The sequence below is a fragment of the Polypterus senegalus genome, chromosome 1, assembly GCF_016835505.1.
Source record: "Polypterus senegalus isolate Bchr_013 chromosome 1, ASM1683550v1, whole genome shotgun sequence".
NCBI classification, from domain to species: Eukaryota; Metazoa; Chordata; class Cladistia; order Polypteriformes; family Polypteridae; genus Polypterus; species Polypterus senegalus.
Window position 1 is genome coordinate 134,339,083 of NC_053154.1, and position 21,535 is coordinate 134,360,617.

Genomic DNA, 21,535 nt, shown 5'->3' on the forward strand with positions numbered 1-21,535 from the left:
AACAACTTGTTTACAATTTGTTTTTGGGTGAGTGGCCAAATCTTAGGATATTGGTGACATTGTAGTGCATGGAAACTCCTAAAAGGTTGCTTTACTGGATACCACGGTACCCGTTCTAAGTCACTTAAAGGTTTAATGTTATCCATTCTGCTAAATAACACATACAGTATGTAGTCAGTTGGTAACTGCTTTAAACATGCTTTTACAATGCTGTCAGAGTGAGTAAATGAATTGTATACGAATGTCAGGTGCACCTAATCACATGGCCACTCAGGGTATATAATGTACTTTGAAATTATGTGCATGTATTCATGTTCAGATATACAAACAAGTTACTAACCATTGAAATTATGTAACAGCAATAACTATTGAAATTATGTAACTGCAATCTAGGTAAGAATGATGTAGCAAGGCTAGTCCTGTCAGTAAAAATAAAGCAGATATTCTCTGCCCTGTGTGTGTGCTAGGTTTACCAAAAGGAAAATAGACTAGAGAATTTACAAAAAGAAGAGAAGACAAGTGAAGAAGGCATCATGAGCAGAAGCAACAACGACTCTTCACGACGCTAAGGGGCAGGCAATATGGCAGTTAGTGGAAATACCTGACCATTGTCAGTTAAAGAGGATGACCACAAAATGCTGGTAAGAGTTTGGGACACTTCCTTATTGATTGGGGACAGCACATACTGGTCAAGAATCATGCTGCTTTTTAAAAGTGTGGCTCAGAAGAATTCTAACAACAAACTTCAGATTTGGTAGGTGACAATACATGGTCAGAAGCTGTAAGGAATGGCAACACGTTGCCTCTTTAGAGGCATGCATTGGAGGAAATACCTGTAAGGCTCAGCCCTAATAAGGGCAAGCCTCAGAGGGACAGAAAGACTGGAGCCTACAAAGACATCCCCTGATGTTCACATGTACCTTTCTGGAGTGGTTTGCTGTTCCCAAGTAAATGTCCTTCCTGCACTTTATGTGGTACTGGGCACACAATTGGAACTTTTGCATTGTCTTAGATAAATTCTTTCATCAAGGATATCTTTATGAAATGTTTTTAGGCCTATTAAAGTGCCAGAATTAATTTATTTTCATCCACATGTACTATTTACCCTGTTCAAGTTAGCAGAGATCCTGTGCCTAACACCTTTATAGCACCTTTTCACATAATACACAATTCCCAAACTTCCATCTTTTGTTAAATCCAAATCAGATCTTATCCCAGGAAAACTGTGCATAAAGCAGGAACCTCGATCCTTTATAGGGTGTCTATCCATCTCAAGCCACATCAACCAATACACATATTTAACCTGGGGCAATTTGGATTTGCCTGCCAACCTAACACTCATTTGGGATGTGGGAGGAACACAATTCTAGAGCACACAATTTGTATACAGTACAAGGACAGCATATAAACTCCACAAAGTGATCAAAGTGAGATTAGAATCCAGAACTCTAGAGCTGTGCCTGAGCAGTGGTGATCAGTTACCCTAAAGTGCCACCCATAATCATTTATATTCCATATAATAAATAATGTAAAATGTGTTATAAAAATTTGGAAAGTAACAAAGGTAGTATTTTTTAATGGTATCCTCTTACAGTATGTATGATAAAAACACTACTGTATTAAAATGTTTTTCTGTAAACATTTGCAAGTAGTATGGAAATGTATTACTTAATTAAATTTCATATCTGTAATGAGGCACTATTTTTATTGTTTTTGTATACGTAAAACGGTTATTTATTTTTCAAAAATCGTTTTTGTTTGAAGTTATGCACATTTAACAAATATATTACAATCGATCCAACGCTCTAGCTAACCATACATTTCACAGTTTCTAATTTAAGTGTCGCGACGCGAAGTCGAATTGACTATTTCATTCTACACGTCTGACGTTTTCCCTGATATGAACATCTCGACATAAGAGAACAAGACGGGCGGATTCTACCACTCAAAACTGCCGCTCTTTTACAACGAATGCCGGTACCACCTCCACCCCCATCTCCGTAAGTCTCCCTCCGCCTCCTCATCTGCTGCTGGCTCGTGGCGGATCAGCTGGCTGTGGGTGCGCTGCTCTTCTTTACATCATCTCCACCCACACCGGACAACTGGAGCACAAGTGAAAAGAGACGATCCCCTGTCTGGATGGCATTTAAAATCACACGCACACCCGTCAAGTACTAGCGCGGCTGTTCACGCTGGGATAAGAGTTAGTGGGAGGGGGATAAAAGGTAAGAAGTGATCTGCATTGGTTTAAGTAAATATAGTAATGAATACCTCATGCAAACGGGATTGAATGATGGGGAAAGGGTAAAACCATAAACCTGTTAAACGGTCCATTGGGGTGTTCGCGCGCCGTGGGTGTGGTGTAGGCTGGGCGGCTGGTGCGCAAGTAGCGCCGCGTGCAGTCCGCGTGCGGAGAGCGTCATTGAGCGTGTGGCCTCTGACGGTGTCGCGCCGAACCGTTGTTTGACGCGGCCGAATTCCTCGAATTCTTTCCGGTGACATTGTTCACACTGCAGCTGCTTACTACAGGAGAAACCGGACGGGAGAATATGCCACAGGGGAATGGCAGCGTATTGGTTTATTTTAACTTAGCATCCAACATAGCCTGCAAATATGTGTTTTATGTTGATTTGGCACACCCGCAGCATTTCGCAACTGCCATAACCATTACAGTGGAACCTTGGATTTCGAGTAACATGGTTTACGAGTGTTTTGTAAAACGAGCTAAAATTTTTAATACATTTTTACTTGATAAACAAGAGAGGTCTTGCAATACGAGTAGTATGTATACGCTTTGTCTGCCGTGCGTCACGTGATCACAATTGAGCTGATGGTTCTTTCTCTCGCTAAGGGATTGTGGGTAATCGTCAGTCGGCGTGCCTCACTCATAAAGTCAACATCCATACGAGCATATACTGTTTACTACAGCATTGTGACCACGTGTGTATGTGTGTGCGCGCGCACTGTGAAGTGCGAGTCCTCGTCTTAAACGCGAAGCTGAGTGTCAGTATTTTAGCGACACCAGCTTTATTCAGCTTGAAACAGGAACAGTGTGGTTATTTATTGTACCGGGATATGCCACTCTCCAGTACACAGACACAGCAGTCAGGCAGGTCGTTCCCAGGTTAATGGCCAATAATACTATGCCCGTGCGCATTTATAATGTTCCTTGTATCACCCATCAACGGCAGGCGCTTATAGCATGTCCGCGATCTTTTCGGATTCGCATTTACGGCGAACTGCTACATCGCTATGAGACCGCGATTGCTTTGAGACGCTCTTCCGCGTGTTGTCCCGTTGGGTGGAATCCCACTAGAGTTTAGGATCTCGCACCAGTCATGATTATTTTCAAAAGTAAAGTGCAGGTTAATTTACTTTTATGTATTTTTACTTAAGATTTTGTATTAATCACTTTTATATGAATAGTTTAGGGTTGTGGAACGAATCATCTGAGTTTCCATTGTTTCTTATGGGGAAATTCGCATTGGTATAAGAGTGCTTTGGATTGCGAGCACATTTCCGGAACGAATTATGCTCGCAAACCGAGGTTCCACTGTTATTACACATTGTTCAGCTTTGTCGATGTGCCAAAAAAAGATTATGTAACCCCCTCACAATTCTTCAGACCAGTGTTCACACCCCCGTGTAGTCACATACTGCTTTTTGCACGACCTTCTATTGGGTGGTCCAGTTCTAATTATGCAATTTTCATTACGTTATACTCTAACTTAAGTTTATTACTTAGAGAATTCACCAAAAAATATTTTTTTGCCGATAGATGGCAGCACTTGCCCTGCATTCCAAAATGGCGGGGAGACGGTTGTCAGTCTGAACAGCGGGTGCGATGTGTTCACTTTTTCATAATTGCATAATTAGATCTGGACCACCCTGTATTTAGCTTTAGATTTTTCTGTGTGCAGTGTCACACCTCTCATAATCGTGCATGTGAACCTCTTAAAAAAGCATGATATGTATAGCTGGAGATTTTAAAATTAACGAAGTGTGTTCTGTGATGAGCTGACGCTCCATCCTGAGTTAGTTTCAGATTTGCGTCCAGTGTTACTGCAGAAGAACCCCAACCCCGATGTGTAAAATAACAATATAGAGTATTTTTAAAAAGTACACCATAGTACAGAGTTGTATTTTTTGTCTTAAAATGTTAACTCCCAGTTACCTGGAAGATCACAATAGTGTATTTATTGTATTGCTTGTTTCTTTAAAGTTAAATTTATTTTTTTATATATAAATAATAACTTTTTGTAGTTTAATGTTGTAATAAGAATAAATAATACATAAATGTTGAGTGTGCATAATAAATAAAATGATGAGAACAAACCCCTAGGATTCTCTGCTTTTTGGAATGAGGGCAGGCTTTCCAGTATCTCTAGTTAGGTGCAAGTAAATGTGTGCCAGACTGCTAGATTCATCTGTCCATCCTTTTAATTTTCATTATCACAATATTGAAGCACCCACTTACACTCTGCAGCTTTAGTGTGGTTGTCGTCTTTTGAATATAGCGGGTAAACCTATGTGAATCTGGGGAAGAAAATCTGAACTGTACATAGAAAGCAAGCCAGATTGGGACTGCACTGCAGTTTTGTGCCCGGAGGTGAGGGCTCTTATTTGGATAACTTGCAAGAAGGGCATTAAATGTATGAAATGTTCTGTAGTGGTTTAACTATATATTGATCATGGATACCTCTTGCGACTCGGAGGTTACAGTAGGAAATAGGTTGAATTTTAAAACACAAAAATATATGAATCTATCCGAAGAAATGTTTGGTTACTCATGTAAATGACACCATCTTGAGATCTGTTTGTGTAATTATTTTCAGTTGTCTTAGACAGATATTACTTGGATAAAACTTATACTTTTAAATAAGTACTTTCTCCCTGTTTCCATGTGTTTCCTGTATGCTGGCTAGGCAAATTAGCATTGCTAAATTTACCCTAGTGATTGTGTGCGCATGCGTGTGTATGTGTGTTTTCACCCTGCAATGGACTAGCACCCTTGTTCGTGTGTTATTCCAGTTATAGCCCCTATGATTGCTGGGATAAGCTTTAGCTGCCCTGCAATCCAGCCCTGGATAAGCCGGCTAGGAAGATGGATGGATGGATTAAGTACTTTTGAGTGAAGTGCAGAAGGATGCACATTCAGTCTCAACATGTCTTTTGTCCCAGAAATCTCAGTGTTACTTCTCCTCGATTTACAGCTGTTTTTGTAGTGGTTGGCTATTTATATCGACATTGCGGTCACTAAGTCTGCTTGTGTTTAGAGCAGAGGTGTCAGACTCAGACCGTGGTGGGCCAAAGTGGCTGCATGTTTTCATTTTAGCCATTTTTTAAGTAGATACCAATTACAGTAATTTTGCTAATGAAAAATGTGTTTTAGTTTAATTTTGAGTTGATTTTTTAAGATTCAGGACCTTTGTTTCTTTTTTTTTTTGCAACCAACAGTTAAACAATAATAAGATGCAAAGTGATCCAGCAGATGACCAGCAAACTAGACCACATTTGCATCAATGTATCCAAAAAAAACCCCCCAGAAATTTACAGTACGTCTTTGATTAAGAAATTGGTTGGAGAGAAAATTGTGGCCCTCTGGGAGCTGAATTTGAGATCCCCAAGTTACCTTGTCATCTGTTGGCTCACTTTTATTATTGTTAGGCTGCTAATTAAAAAAAGAAAAGAAGGGATATGAATCTTAACAAGCAAGTCAATAAAAAAAGCTAACAAATTTGCTTCATTAGCAGCAGTAATTGGTTATAAATTAAGAAAATGGCTGAAACCCAAAACCTTCAGCCACTCTACCCCACCAGGATCTGAGTTTGACATCCCTGGTTTAGGGCTTATCTATCTATAGTTTTTTTTTGTACTTTATTTTATTTTGGCGAGGTGCTTGACTAATTCATTTTTTGTAGCCCATTAATATTCTGATGTATTTCATTTTCATTAGTTTTTCCCTTATGGTGAAATTAATTTTGTTTTGCTGATTTAGTTCAAATGACTAAATTTCAGGACCAGACATTGTAGGAAGTTGGTATCACTTGGAAATCTGTACAGCTTTGAATTGATCAGACTGAAAATGTTCCCAGTAGATCAGAGCTTACTTCTTTCATTTATATTATTATGTTCCCAAGGAAATTTTTTAAATTGAAAATTGAAGTTTTGTTTTCAAGTTTAGTTGTTTTTTCATAGTCAGTTTTAAACTGTAAAATCCATGTCTCCTGAAATAGCCAGGTAGACCTTGTAGGAGATGAGTGTAACATTTTGTTAAATTTGGTTTTATTGAGAAGATAGCTAGCTGTTCATGATTTGACTTTTGGTACTGTATACTAATTGCTAGATTGAAAATAGCTAGCATGTTTATTTTTATATCCAGATACTGTAAGTATAACTGGTCCTATTTTTCAGAACCACATAATCTCATTTTAATCTAAAGCTATGATTGGCTAATATGGGCCATTAACTTTTACTCTTTTTGAAGAGAAATGTCTTTCTTAATATTGCTTAATAGTTAAAATCATAATCAGATCAAGAAGTAGTCCTGTGTCTGTATCATAAAATGGCTATTTTATTGAGCATAAGAATTTTTTATCCTGGAAAAAGACTACACTCTTGATTTCTTAAAAAAATAAGTCTACTGTGAATGAATTAATTCCTTTGAAAAGTACATTTTGCTGTGACAGGCATTTATTTGTATGTGTGGCTGCTGATAAGTAAAATGCTAACTGGACAAAGCATTTATGTATTTAAAGGAAACAATTAGCCAATGATCAATATTACTACAGAAGTATGCTTTATATACAGCATTCCAGAACTGAATTACCTGTCCTTGAGTGATCTGCATGAAATGCATACTTCTTCCAGTAAAAATATTAATTTTGACTATTAATCTAGTCTTTGATTCTGTTAAATATATACTTTATGAAAATATGAATCTACACATATTGAAAACCTGGGACTTAAAGGTTTGTTTCTAGGACTTGTTTCTAAAAACAAAACATTATCTAGAAGACCTTGCAGTTTGATCCTTCTTGCACTTCAAAGTTCACAATCAGTAAGCCCCTTCATGATGTAACATTTTTTTTTTGTAGACACTAGTTCAAAGCTTTTTTAATACATACACACTACCACAGATTACTGTAGATATTATTATATTTTCAGAAACAGTAGATTTCCTCACATAGAAGACATAGGACATAGTTTGATACTTCAATCATGCTATTTCAGGTTCATTTTTCTATACATTATTTTATATTGCTTGCAATTTGCAGAATTAATCTGACCTTGAAAAAATGTTGTGTCACAACAGAATTAATAACACACTGCTTTCTTTTTTCACATTGTTTCTCCTCTTTCTTATGAGATGGAAATTAGCCTGTTATTAAAAAAATGGTATCCTTTATGATAAACTGCCTGTTTGAGGTAGATACTTAACTGCTGATTTATAATTAACTAGCCAACCCGCGACGTAGCATACGCCACATAATCAGGCCGCTTTTTAAATGATTTTTAAGCACAGAGGAAAAAATAAACATTTGAAAAATCCGTAATTTAATAAACCACCAAAAAAAGTAACATTGCAACAATGCACGCTACGAACTAACATACAGTTGTCCGTGACTGAAAACCGGAGGAGCGCCATCGCGCTTTCTCCTTCCAAAGCGAAGGACGGGGTTGAACGGCTCTCGTTCAGTACGCACTGCCCGCTTATGTGCCCGCCCCCAACTCCCTACCTGGGTCGCTTTCGTCTGTGTATAGTCCACACGCACCTGTGAGTCACGTTGACTGTTAATTTTCCAAACACCGTCTCAGTCGGTTTCCACGTTGATTTTTCATTGTTCTTTGCGGTTCCGGCTGCTTTTTTTTAATATATAATCCACCAAGTCACCCGACCATGGGGGGCTTTACAAAGGGCAGGGACGTAATCAGTGCGAGTTTATGACCCGCACGTACTGGGAATTTCTCGTTCGTGGGGAACAATTGCAAGCCACGGTCTCCATCACAAATGGGGTTCAACGGCTTACCCACGCCGGGTAGACACACGTTGATCCATTCAGTGTAGTGCGCGTGCAGTACCGGGCATACAAGTGCATCACAGACCTGTTAATGCTCAATCTCACGTGGCTGAAAGCCACTTGTCCCTCTAAGAATTTGGATGCTGACCGCTGTTGGGTCGTGTAACTATTTAGCAGGCGGGAGTCTCGTTCGTTTTCGGAAATAACCAGCCAAATCGCTCCACCAACTAAGAACTGCCATGCACCACCACCCACAGAATCGAGAAAGAGCTATCAATCTGTCAATCCTGTCCGTGTCCAGGCCGGGTGAGGTTTCCTGTGTTGAATCAAATGAAGCGAAAGGCTCCACACCTGGTGGTGCCCTTCCGTCAATTCCTTTAAGTTTCAGCTTTGTAACCATACTCCCCCCTGAACCCAAAGACTTTGGTTACCCGGTTGGCTGTTGCGGGGCCTGCATTGGTGAAGCAGGTGAGACGGTAATGAAACAGAGGCACAGGGCTTATTGGTTTTTAAAGACTGCTTCCTTCATTGGGTTTTAACCAATGCACGGAACGAACCAACACACAATCGTCCGTGCGGCGCTCAGGGTGGAACGGGGGGAGAGGAGAAGGACATCCACTCCGCTCCCTCCGTCATGCTAGTCTGCTGATTTCTCATTCAGTATACACTGCCTGCTCATGTGCCCACCTTAGGGTTTCCACCCGTCCTTTAAAATACGGAATCGTCCCGTATTTGAGAATGAAATTGTGCGTCCCGTTTTGAATCAATACGGGACGGGTTTTGTCCCATATTTTTTTTATAATTTTTTTTAAAGCAGCGTCTCATGCAAATCATCCCACACGCATGTGAAGATGCCTCCTTTCCTCCTTTCCTACTTTTGATTGGGTAATACTTGATGTCATTGTTAGTTTGATTGGTCTTTTTAACTGTCCAGTGAGGAGGGTGGGTCTTTTAAGTAGAGTCTGCAAAGTGTTGGCAGAGAGTAATATTAAAAAAATGGCAGATGCTTCTCCAGGTAACCCCCCGCATCTTAAAGTTTCAGAGCTTAAACGCAAGCGGCTGCAAAAATACCGCAGTTTGGGGAAACAAATACTTGGCTGCAGAGTGTTAGCGGAAATTGTTATCAAGCCAACTGCACAATTTGTCGGAGAGTGTTCTCTGTGATAGGGTTGCCACCCGTCCTTTAAAATACAGAATCGTCCCGTATTTGAGAATGAAATTGCGCGTCCCTTATTTTTTTGTATTAAAAGTGGTAACCCTAGCCCACCTCCAACTCGTCACTCGAGTCGTTGTCGTCTTTGTACAGTCCAGATACACCTGTGACTCACGTAGACTTTTCATTGCTCTGTGCGGTTTTGGCTGCCTTTCTATATATAATCCACCAAGACACCCGACCACGGTGGGAGGGGGGTGTGTACAAAGTGCAGGATTATCCAAGAAGACGCATGTTTGTCGCGGATGCAAATTGCTGTATGTAGCATGTAAAACAGTTTGCTATAGTGCACGCAGTCGTGCGTCGTAACCGAAAACTCGTTTTTTAAAGACTGCTCACTTCATTGTGTTTTAACCTTAGTTGTAAAGGAACGTATTAAGGATCCCATGGGATACCCCTCGTAAACAGTTTTACACACCGCATATGGCGATTCACCTCCACGAGAAACATGCCTCTATTAACAATCAACGTGGGTCGGAGCTGCATGTGACCTCTACAACAGACGAATATAAATGACGCCGGTTTTTCTGTGTCGTCGCGTCCGAGTTGGTGGGCGTGGCTCTGTGAGTTGTCGTCGTATCCAATGGTCTTGGAGTTGGTGGGCGTGGCTCCTTCCTGCGTGCGCCATAGGTGTCTCACTTGTCGGCAGCTTAGTGAATCTACGCCCCTTCTGGCGTGCTTTCCATGGTCGTCTTACCTTAGTGAATTATATATATAGATGAATGTGATTTAAGGAAAGCTACCATGCTACAGCTGAAAAGGAATGACTGCCTTCATTTCTATAATGTTAATGGCCCTGATATTCAAGTGATATTATGCTTCACTACTTGCTTGTGCTGAACTTTGCTTCCAATAATCTTGCATTAAATGAAAGATCAGAATTTAAAGAATTTTGGTAAAAAGCTAAAGTTTCCCCTGGGGACAAATAAAGGTCTGTCTGTATTTGTGCCAACATTCCTTCTTCTGTACAGGCTATTATGGTTATTTATGAATTGACAGTTTCTTTATTCATAAGAAATTTTTCCTTTACTTAAGTCTGATAAATAAGATGCAGAAACAGTAGGGCGACGAGACATGATCTTCATGTTAAGATCACGGAAGACGCTTGAAAGACCCATGAGACTAAAGAGATTGGTCACGGAGCATCTCGCGGGGACCTTAAACATGAGACTTTGTGCAAGAGATTGACTCGGGACCATCTCACAATGACGTAGAACATGAGATTTTTGCAAGACACGCCCTGCTTACAACCAAATAAGAGCACGGGCAGAAACACACTCATTCGTGTTTTGGCTTTGAGCACACACATTTTCAGGGCTGTCAGCGCATATAAAGCGTATAAGGACAATATGTTATAAATGAACTGTAGACGACTAAGTGAAGAAGAAAGCAGCGTGGAGAAAAGAGACTCAAAAGCGTTGGAGAGACAAAAAAGAAAAAGAATAATCTAAGTGCAAATTCAGAAAATAAAGAAAGTAATTATCAGCTCGGAACAAGTGGAACTGAAAAAAAAGCATGTCCAATCTGGACGTTGGCGCTATACACATGCAGAGCAGGTTAGAGATTATGAAAGTAATGATAAGTAATTATCAGCCCGGAACAAATGGAATTGAAAAAAAAGCACATCCAATCCGAACATTGACGCTATACACATGCAGAGCAGGTTATAGATTATGAAAGCAGTGGAATTCGAAAGGCTCAAAAAAAAAAACAAAACGTTGGCACGATACACATGTGGAGAAAGTTAAAGAATATGAAAGTAGGAAAATTAGAAAGTATTAAAAAAAAGAAAGTACAGATCGCAGTCGCGCAAAGATGCAGATGCAGAAAAAAGCGAAAGTGTCAAAAAAATAAAGTAAACATCGCATTAACGCAAAGAAAGAGAAATTATTACTCTGAGAAATAACGGAAAGGCAAATAGAGATCGAATATATATGGACACGGGTGATATGTCAGAAGTATGTAAATATTGTAAGGCTTTGAAGTTTAAGTCAAGAGAATTTCAAAAACAGAGTTTACCTCACATGCATTTATTGGGGGGTTGGCGAGCGAAGCCCCCTAGTCTGATAAAAAATAAATTAATATATAAATAAAGGGTATAAAGGTAAATTAGTACATAACCCAGAAAGTATCATGTCTCTGGTGGTGAAAAAGCGAGTGAACCAGGCCAAGGGGATGCCAATGTAACACCTGGGTGCGACAGATAGATGGTCATTTCTGGAGGGTTGGAATGGACCACGTGTTTGCCTGGGGAGGTGTTAACTGGGATCCCGAGCTGTTTATTTGTGTGGTGGGTGTGGCAAAGAAATGTTTTGCAGTGTCATAGCACAAATATACCTTAAAGTCAGGCATCATAAATTTTACAGAGGAATATTTTAGATAGACATTGTACAAGTAGACTAATAGCTTTTATTACTGAAGTGTTGCATGTTTGTGTTGACTAAACAGCACCTCTAAGGAATTGTCCCTAGGTAGCAAAAATAAACATAGTTATTACATTTTATTACAGTAAAATAAGACAATATGTCAAGGTATGATTAACACTGTTGTCCCACTGATCTAATTTTAGGTAAGCTTCCAACCCTGCCTTTGTTGAGTGTCCAGTTTGTTTTATGCTCGTTATTGGTTTATGTTCATGCACTCCGAGTTACTTCTGTGTTATCCAGAAAAGCGTGAGTCTACAATGTTTCACATCCAACAGGCCAACGTGCATTTATACTCATGACATCTCCATACAACTTATATGAAGACTGCTCGCTCTTGAAAATCACTGAATGAGAAAAACAGTACTGTAATATGATTTAAGCTATGAAAGATATATATCTCTGTTATAATAAAAAAATCTTGGGTCAAGACATGATTTTCTCGGAGACGCTTTAATGTCTTGCGAGACAAGGAAGTGATTCAAAAGGACAGCTGCTGTACAGACTTTTAAATGTTCGAAGCGCTGCAAGACATGCAGATCACGCAGCATGGTACAAGCAGCAGCAAGCCAGCTGATCAAGCATAGAAGAGGTAAAAAAAAATGTATTTGTTTGCCATGGTATCACTGTTTAAGAGGGGGTATGCTTAGCATGCGTTCAGCCCAACCTTAACAACACAAGCAGCAGAGATGCGAAGTGGCTGGTGCGTTGTGCGCCCGTTGGGAGGAAGGGGGTGGGCGAGCGAAGCGAGCAGGTGGCAAAGTCCCCTACTATGTAATATAAAACTTTTTTGATGCTCGCTAATATACTGTAAATAAATAAATGTACATTTCTGGTTTTGTTATACATGTACTATAACTCTTAGAGAAAATATACTGGCTGCTTGGTTGCAAATTTGTGTGGCAAATTAACATACAGTATATCGTGATTGTGAAGAAATGCCTTTGACTTGAGAAATGCAGAACTTATCCTTTAAGTTGTCTTTTCTTGTATGTACACTTTGTTACAAAATGAATCTGGCTTGTCTAAATGAGCATTTGCATACAACAAGTGACTCTGTTTGTGGTGTGAGTGCAGAAAAGGCTTCTTTCTCATCACCCTGCCATACAGATGTTCTTTGTGCGAATTGTGCTGAATTGTAGAACGATTTACAGATGCACCATCTGCAGCAAGATGTTCTTGCAGGTCTTTGGAGGTGATCTGTGGGTTGTCTAATCATTCTCACAATCCTGTGCATATGCTGCTCCTGTATTTTTTTCTTGGCCTGCCAGACCTGGATTTAATACCAACTATGCCCGTTGCCTTCCATTTCCTGATTACATTCCTTACAGTTGAAACTGACAATTTAAACCTGTGAGATAGCTTTTGCAGCATTCCCCAGGCCATGATACTGAACAATGTTTGTTTTCAGATCTTTTGAGAGTTGCTTTGAGGATCCCATGTTGTCACTCTTCAGATGAGAGTCAAAGGGAAGCACAACTTGCAATTGACCACCTTAAATACCTTTTCTTATGATTGGATACACCTGTCTATGAAGTTCAAATCTTAACAAGCTAATCCAACTAATTTGGTGTTGCATGTAATCAGTATTGAGCAGGTACATGCATTCAAATCAGAAAAATTACAAGGGTACCCACATTTTTGCACAGCCAGTTTTTCACATTTGATTTAATTTCATATAACTAAATACTGCTTCATTAAAACTCTTTGTTCGGAAAACACCCCAGTACTCAGATGTCCCTAGGAAATGAAAGACATACGACTGTTATCTTTTTTTGTTGAAAGTAGACTAAATTATTATGCAGGCTGAGAGGGATTGCCAAACTTTTTCATATGGCTGGTGCTGCCTATACTGTATATATAGTTTGCTTTTTTGTATCCCATGGCACTTTTCCTTTGTTGAGCCATGCTGCACCCATTATGGTTTTGCTCTCACATTGGCTGAGTAACATATTGGAGTTATAACCAGAACAAGGATCGAGTTCTGTATCATATAATCTTATAGAGCAAACCCTGTCCATCTTAGTTTTTAAAGAATATATTATTTAAGACATTTTTAGCTGAGTTGCCTCAAAAGCATATCTTTTACTTGCTTAATTCCTAGTCTGCATTTTACCATCTATCTTATGCCCAATGTAAGGTTGTGATCAGACGTTTGTCTTGAGATTGTTATTGCCATGTTGTCAACCAAACGAAACTGGTTAGTAATCATACAGAATTAAGCTGGTCTCTTTCTAAGGAGTGTGGCAAGGTAACTGCCTAGGAAATCTGTCTGTAGTTGCTGTGAGCAGGTATGTGTTACCAGCAATGCGCGAAAGCTGGTATTGTATAGAATGCCTAGGAATTCTATAGAATACGCAACGTTTTTAGGCAAGCATGAAATTACTGTGTTACTTATACAATGCCTAGGGAAAGTTATATACAGTATAATAGCTAGGCATTATACAGAATGACTTGCCGGTTTACCTTGGCATTGCATAGAATGCCTAGGAAATGTTTGACTTTTAATTGTTTCATACTTTGACATCCCATTTTCAGCATTCTGTAGATTTCCTAGGCATTCTGTACAATGCCTTATTTCACACATTGAGGGCAACATATGCATGTCATGTCCATGATTGAGCAATACACTATATGAAGGACATTTCTGAATTATTTGCATGCTAAATTATTTAAAAACCAAAACATTAGAATTTTTATGAGCTGTGTTATTGTACTGAAACATATCATTAGATTAATAGTATATGATTTGAAAATTTAGAAATTAATCATTTAGAATATGCTGATGGCTTTCTTGATTGGGACTCTCAAAAACCAGCGCTGTAGAAGCATACTCTAGTTTAAAGCAACTAATGCATATAATGGACTTTGTTTCCTCTGAAATAAGTGAGGAATTAACAGGAAGATGGAACATGAAAACCATTAGCAGTATAAGCCTTCAATGTTTAATTAGGCTGGCGCCCTGACTGAGTGCATCTAAAAGATGTTTTTAGTGTTGAGGCACAAGTCAGTAGTTTTATGATCTAGGAACAGGCTTGCATGCCCCTCACCCCATCTGAGTATCCTACAATTCTATATAGAGAATTAGATAAAAGTTACCTAATCTTGGAAAGTGAAAATTCCATTTAAGTCATGACCATCTTTGGAGATGTAACATAAATGCTACCACTAGTTAATAACTGTCAAATCTTATTTCCTTATGAAAAATAATCTTGAAATAAACACAAAACACATAATGCCTATATACTCTTTCAGTACCTATGTCTTATTAAAGTCACAGCATTTTACTTTTTATATTGAAGTTTTACATATCACAGAATTATTATATAGTTGTATGACTTTATAATGTGGAAAATGGAATTTAAGGAAATATCTCACCCAAATATGAAAATGTCATATTTCATATTTCCTACATAGGCACCAGTAAAACCCACCTTTTAATGTAGTTGAATTGTTTTTCATAATTTTGTCAAATTAGGACAATCTTTAGTAAGAGAAGGTGGTGTTAAACTAGTATACTGTAAATAAAATGGCAAATCTTCATATAGTAGTTTTGATACAGACCCAGGAAAAGTTGTGCAGGTTACAAAATTGAAAAACTGTTTATAAAATTCTCAATGCTAGTGAATAAAGTTCATTTTATGCCAGTAATCCCACTATCTGCAGCAAATACATTCCATTTATGTGTCATCTTGAAAAAGTATACCACCACATGCCAAGTGTCTTAAAGGGGTGAACAGGCCCCAAAATAAGCAAAAACCCAATTACTACCTCACAGGTCATCATTAGAAACAGGTCTCACCCAAAGCAGCCAGAGCCCAAAACCAAGAGGGAAGATTTTAGGCTTGCGTATGCCCTAAATGGGTGTTCACTTTAAAAGTTCAAAAATACTTTTAAATGTCCCAAAAATGCCCATGAGGGGAGAGAAAGACTATAAACATTTTGGCTTGAAGAACAAAAACAAAACATTGTTCTTTAAAATCAATTAATGTAATAAATAAACAAATAATAGCCAACACAAGGCAAAAAGCCAAAATGAACCAAATGGAAGTGCCTAAAAAGGCAACTCAATGCAAACAAGGCCAAATGTAGTACTAAGAATTCATAAAAAAAAATGTAATATAGCCACAAAAACATAAAATTAAATATTATAATGACCATTTTTTTCTCCACCAACCTCAATAACTCTTGACTTGGACCAGATCCTCAACCTCAGTAAAAAGTCTGAGAGTGATCCCATAGTAATAATGCCGTTATGGCCTTCATTGGCTCTTGGTATTCCACCCACAAATCACAAAATGTCATTCTATTATCTAAATTTTTTTCTGTTCTTTTGTTTCTAACAATGATTTCAAAGTAAGGTGATAAAAAATGTATTTGCTGGTTGGCTTTTCTTGATTGCTGTTTAATATATATACCATACTGTTTTTTAAGCCCACTGGGGGAGGCTGGAGCCCATCCCAGCATGCATAGGGCACAAGTTAGGAACAAACCCTGGACATACACTGCTAGGGCCAATTTAGCATCGCCAATTCACCTAACGTGTATTGTCTTTGTCAAAGTCTTTGGACTGTGGGAGGAAACCGGAGCACCTGTAGGAAACCCATGTAGACTATGGAAGAACATGTAAATGTGACCCTGGTCTCCTTACTGCGAGGCAGCAGCACTACCACTGTTCCACTATGCTGCCCTTAATGTGTATACGTACAGTTTGAAAATTAAATGCAATTTACAAATTTCTATGAATTCTGACTATAATTTTATTTACAATGCAGATTTTCTTGATGCTATAACCACATACATAATTTGCTTCTAATTTCTTATTTTATATGATAAAGTGCCTCTGAAGGGTGAAAATGAAATGATTTTTTAAAAAGCTTTAAAGTTGTAATACTAACAACATAGGAATAATGTATGCAACAGGGGTGCATACTCCTTAGAAATGTTTTCTTTTAGATTTGCAGTGTTGCTATAATTAATATATCCCTTCCAGTAAGCACTGTGTAGATATTAAGAAAAGGAAATATGGCAATAAAGAAAGGATGTATTTTAAATGTGTCTTTAACTTCAAAGTTATATATGGCTGAAGAGTGCCTGTAAGTTTATACAACTGACCAGTGGGGTTTTTGACAATTGTATATCCCTCTTCAGGGAAGCTGGGGGCTTTTTTTTTCCTAGGCATGTGCAATAGAGGATATATTCAGCAGTGTGCACATTAGACATACCTAAGAACTGTCATTTATACCCTCATGACAATCCTTGTTTACAAAACCAAAAAAAATGAATAAATTTTAGTCAACCAAGTTAGCACATTTGTTAATCATCTGCTAATCACACTACTGTACACCCTTCAGCCTTCTTCACTCCATTACTAAATATGGAACACTGCACCTTATATATTTGCAAATTTGTATTGTATATATTATGTATAAGAGTTTATATATGCATTGCATGCCATTTTGTTGGTATCATGTTATTGTCAACTGTTCTATGTACACATAGAATAAACTTGAACCTTTTTCGTCTTCTTGTGGACTCAGATTGCACATTATTATTCACATGTATTTAATAAACTACAGTATATTGCTAAAAGGTAATAATTAACCTGTATATATTTGGGCTAAAACATGTAACAGTAATGACTTATAAATATGCAAAAGCAGCTAGGCTCAAAGATATCACAGTGTCACATTGATCACTTTTTGAGCTGTGGCTACATCATTGTTGTTGAATCAAGATAAGTGCAGAAAAAGGTTCCAGCTCAAAATAAAAGCTGTGATGTAGTGGAAGACTGTCACTCTAAAAATACTCTGTGAATAAGGGTATGTTGCTGGTTATTATGAACCAGTTAAGACACCCAATGAATTTTCTGCAGCAAGGGCACAACTAGTCACTTGATGTTTATGAGACAGAAGCCATGAAACTGTTCACTTTCACATCCTTAAAGTTATTCAGATTGATAATACAAGAATTTTATCTTGCAGTGTGTATTTTACTTATTTTTTGGCTTGTTGTTTCATGATGAGTATTTTACTAGTGTATATTGTATTATAATGCTGTAACATTTATAGAAAAATATAATGACATAATTCAGGGAAAAATAGACAAGAAAACTAGACTTGATATTATTTTGGGGAATTTAATTGGATAGGACTGGTGAGCTATATTGACTTGAAAGGCCTGTTCGTGCCAATTTCATTTTTTAGACCACTTATCATAGCAGAGGGCCATAATGAACTGCAGTCTATGTTCTCAGCAACTAATGTCAAGTAGGAACCTGTCCTGTACTGGACAACAGAATATCACAGGAACACTTGCGCAGTGTTACTAGTTCAGACCTGGTCAATTCAGAGTCAGCAGTCAATTTAATATCCACATGTATGGGAAACTGGATTACAAGAAAGGGACCCATACACTAAATGCCAGGTGGCAAGTGGAAAGGCCACATGTTTGTGAGAAATTAACACATAAACTGTGTTTGAACAGGTGAATCAACACTTCTGAGGATTAGCTGCTCCTCAACATTTTGCATTGGAGAATGGTAGACACTCTTTCAAAAGGCACTATGTGTTGCCCTATTTTCATTTTTTTTCAGTTTGAAACAGTCATGAATTATCAAGAATTCAATCTATTCCTATCTGTGACAAATGTAGTGTGTGCAATGTATTTGTTTTTTTCTTAAAATGTAAATATTTAACTTCTTCAGATTTAAAAAAAAACTAGTAAAGTATAGGAAGGCAGCATTTCATCAGAACAAAAGTATCTATTCCAACAGTGATTAAGAGGCTGATTTCTTATACCTTGCTCAGTTCTTAGCTCTTCAGTTTGACCAGGTACTTTGGTTTGGTTTTAACCTCGTCCCATTAAGTGCATTCTCATCTTTCATTTCAATCTAGTGTTTGTAAATTGGTGCTTATGGCAGTAGCTTTTAGTTTCCGGATTCATCTTTGCTTCTAAGTCATATCAAAGCTAGGGCTACATTTTACTTTTTTTTTGCATATTTTTTCATTGGTCTGTAAATCTCCATTCTGATTTTGATTCTAATTCTTAGGATGTTACCTGTATGAAGATGTTAAAATTGAATTTTGAAGATGAAATTATTTGTTCCAAATCATTATGTGCGGAAAAACCCGTTAGCATTATTGATTTCCTAAAGCATAAAATCAAGGAACAATATGCTGAGTATAGGAAGGCAATATGTTGAGTTAAAAGTAGATGCTATTTAAGAAAGGGTTTACAAGTAATCCTATACTGTATGTATGGCTAATGATATTAACAGGGTAAATATGCACTCCCCTACTTGCATAGTGTTAACCTTTGTTTATAAGTATTCTTTTGTCTTGATATTGGCATAAACATGATCTTGAATGTTTATGATCTCATTCATTTGCATATGTCATTCTTTACTGTAAATAGTCGGAGAAATGATTGCTGTTAGGTTAGTCTTTGTTTTTTTAATTTATTTTTGGCTGAATAATTTCTTTTTTATTTTACAGAAATATTTTTATTTTGGTTTTATAAATATGGGGAATTCATATTTGAAACTCAAAATAAACCGCATTCATTATAAGTGAATAACTTATGTTTTGAGTTATTGTGTCATTTTAACTTTATGCTTTGTAATCTCCACAGTGCCATTTTGTTTTCTTCTATGGGTGCCAGCTTTTTGTGTAGAAGTTGCTGGGACAACCCTTCAATTACTTGCATCACATGACATTATTAGTATGACTCTATTCAGGCCCGTTCTTTGGCCTTGATTATTGAGAATACATTTCTAACACTTTACTGTGCTTATGCTTTCTAAATAATGTAGTAAGTGAATTTCATTAACTGTTTTTTGACTTTGACTTTGAGTTTGGTGATTTGGCTTAGATTCTTCTTAGGCTTGATTTCCTGGTTTTGATTCTTGCTTTGTTCTTGTCTATGTGTTTATCTTCTAATCCATCTCTTCTTCTGCACATGAAGTTAGAGCAGTACAATTACATTTATAAAGAAAATTGTAGTTATGTTTTTAACCTTGCAAAAGAATTTGGGATGGTCTTTTTTCATTCTAACTATGGTCCAGAGAAGTGAAGCAATCATCTATATAGCTACTGAGATATTATTGAACAATGAATGGCATTCTATCAAGTGATGGATTATAAAGAATTTGATGGTAAAGTTTGTTGGTAAAGTTAATTCTCAATATGTGCTTTCATAAGCTTATAATGGCAGAAGAGTGCACTTTAAATCCTTGATTTAGACAGGTAATCAATAACTGCAATTACAATATTTAAATAATAATTTAAAATTGTGTCAAGGCTTACAACTTTATGGACCTTTGGAGGTTTTCCACCCATATTCTATAAACTTTGGATTTTCTTTGCTACTGCATTATGGTTACTCATTAGCTGGCATCGTAATAAATTACTACCATTTCTTAGACCTTCCAACCATGATGATTTCTGACAATGCTTGTCTAATTCTAGTACTCAATACATTATGCTTCAATAATGAAAATTATGATTTAACCCATGAATACTGAACGGAGAAGATTTTCATAGATACCATACCCAGAAATATCTGCAGGAGATGGTATTCAAAGTATTTAATAAGATCTATAAAAGTCATCAAGTACAGAAGATTACACAGTGCTGCAGTTTATAATAAAGATACCTCATTGCTAAGAAGACAACATGTTTTGACCACAAGAGAAACAGAATAACTAATTCTGAAGTTGCAGCATTTTGAATTCAAACTAAAGCTAAGATTTGCTCAATAAATATGTTAGAAGGAAGTTAATAGCCATTAATGTATATCAGTAATTAGCAGGAAGTAATATCGGGAAACACAAACAGATAAAGTATCTAACATTGACTTTATCCACATGCAACTGTAATGGATGTGATGCTTGTCTCAATGATTGTGTGGATAAAATATTAATGCCACAGCCTGTTGTGCTACAGGTAGAGGAGCTGAATAAACCAAATATGCTATAAAGTTCTTACTAAGGCTGTTCCAACAATATACATATAACCATAGGATCTATGGCAGGCCTTAACTACTATTTTTCCATATAAAGAATAAACCCATCATAGAATGTGTATCCTATAGAATAATCTCCTACTCCCAAATGTCAAGGTCTTGGCGAAAGCTTTAACACAAAAGAATAAAGAAAATTTGCCCTTCTACAATATTACAAAATCAAGCTGAATTAGTTAAGCTCGATATCTATTATCGAATGAGTCATTGACAGTTGTTTAATATGTACTTCTGGGGTATCTGAAATCCCAGAGATCTTGTTGTCTTCGGATACAGAGAAAGCTTTTGATAATGTGGAATGGGGATATGCTAAGCAAAGTTGTGTCTCTGGGCCTAACATTAGTGCAGAGCTTAAATTATACAGTATACTCCAGCATATAAACTTCTGTTTGTATAAGCAATATAAATTAAAATTCTTACTGTAGAATATGGTGCTATACTGGGCACTCCATTAACACCTAAGTTTTTCCAACCCCTGGATATCCACCTCTGTAAAGAGATTATTGAGCTTATAAGAAAATGACATAAACAAGTATATTTTGATGATGATATGGTACTTTGTATTACTAATTTATACTCATCATTGCTACACATTTTGAATGCATAGAAAGAAATTCTGTAAGTACTTTAGGTTCAAACACTGAACTACACTGAAAAGTGTAGTGTTCTAATGTGAATATTCTTCTACGTACAGTAACTGGATTTTGTTTTTTCTGATTGACTCAAAACAGTTAAAATATGTAGGAGTTGTGTATTTCATTTATAACTATCTTCATTTTACATCAACTGCAAGAATTAATATAAAAATAAGCATATTTCATAAGTTTCAACATTTTTATTTTGGGATATCCCTATAT

At 37.3% G+C, this 21,535-nt stretch overlaps 1 protein-coding gene across 1 annotated transcript in view; it reads left to right on the forward strand.

Annotated features, from left to right (window-relative positions):
- Positions 1–2,027: 2,027 nt before the first annotated feature.
- LOC120532571 (guanine nucleotide-binding protein subunit beta-4) overlaps positions 2,028–21,535 on the forward strand; it is a 184,585-nt gene continuing 165,077 nt past the window's right edge. The window contains exon 1 of the mRNA XM_039758694.1: positions 2,028–2,225. The gene's annotated coding sequence lies outside the window, so the exon portion shown is untranslated. The remainder of the gene's footprint in view (positions 2,226–21,535) is intronic.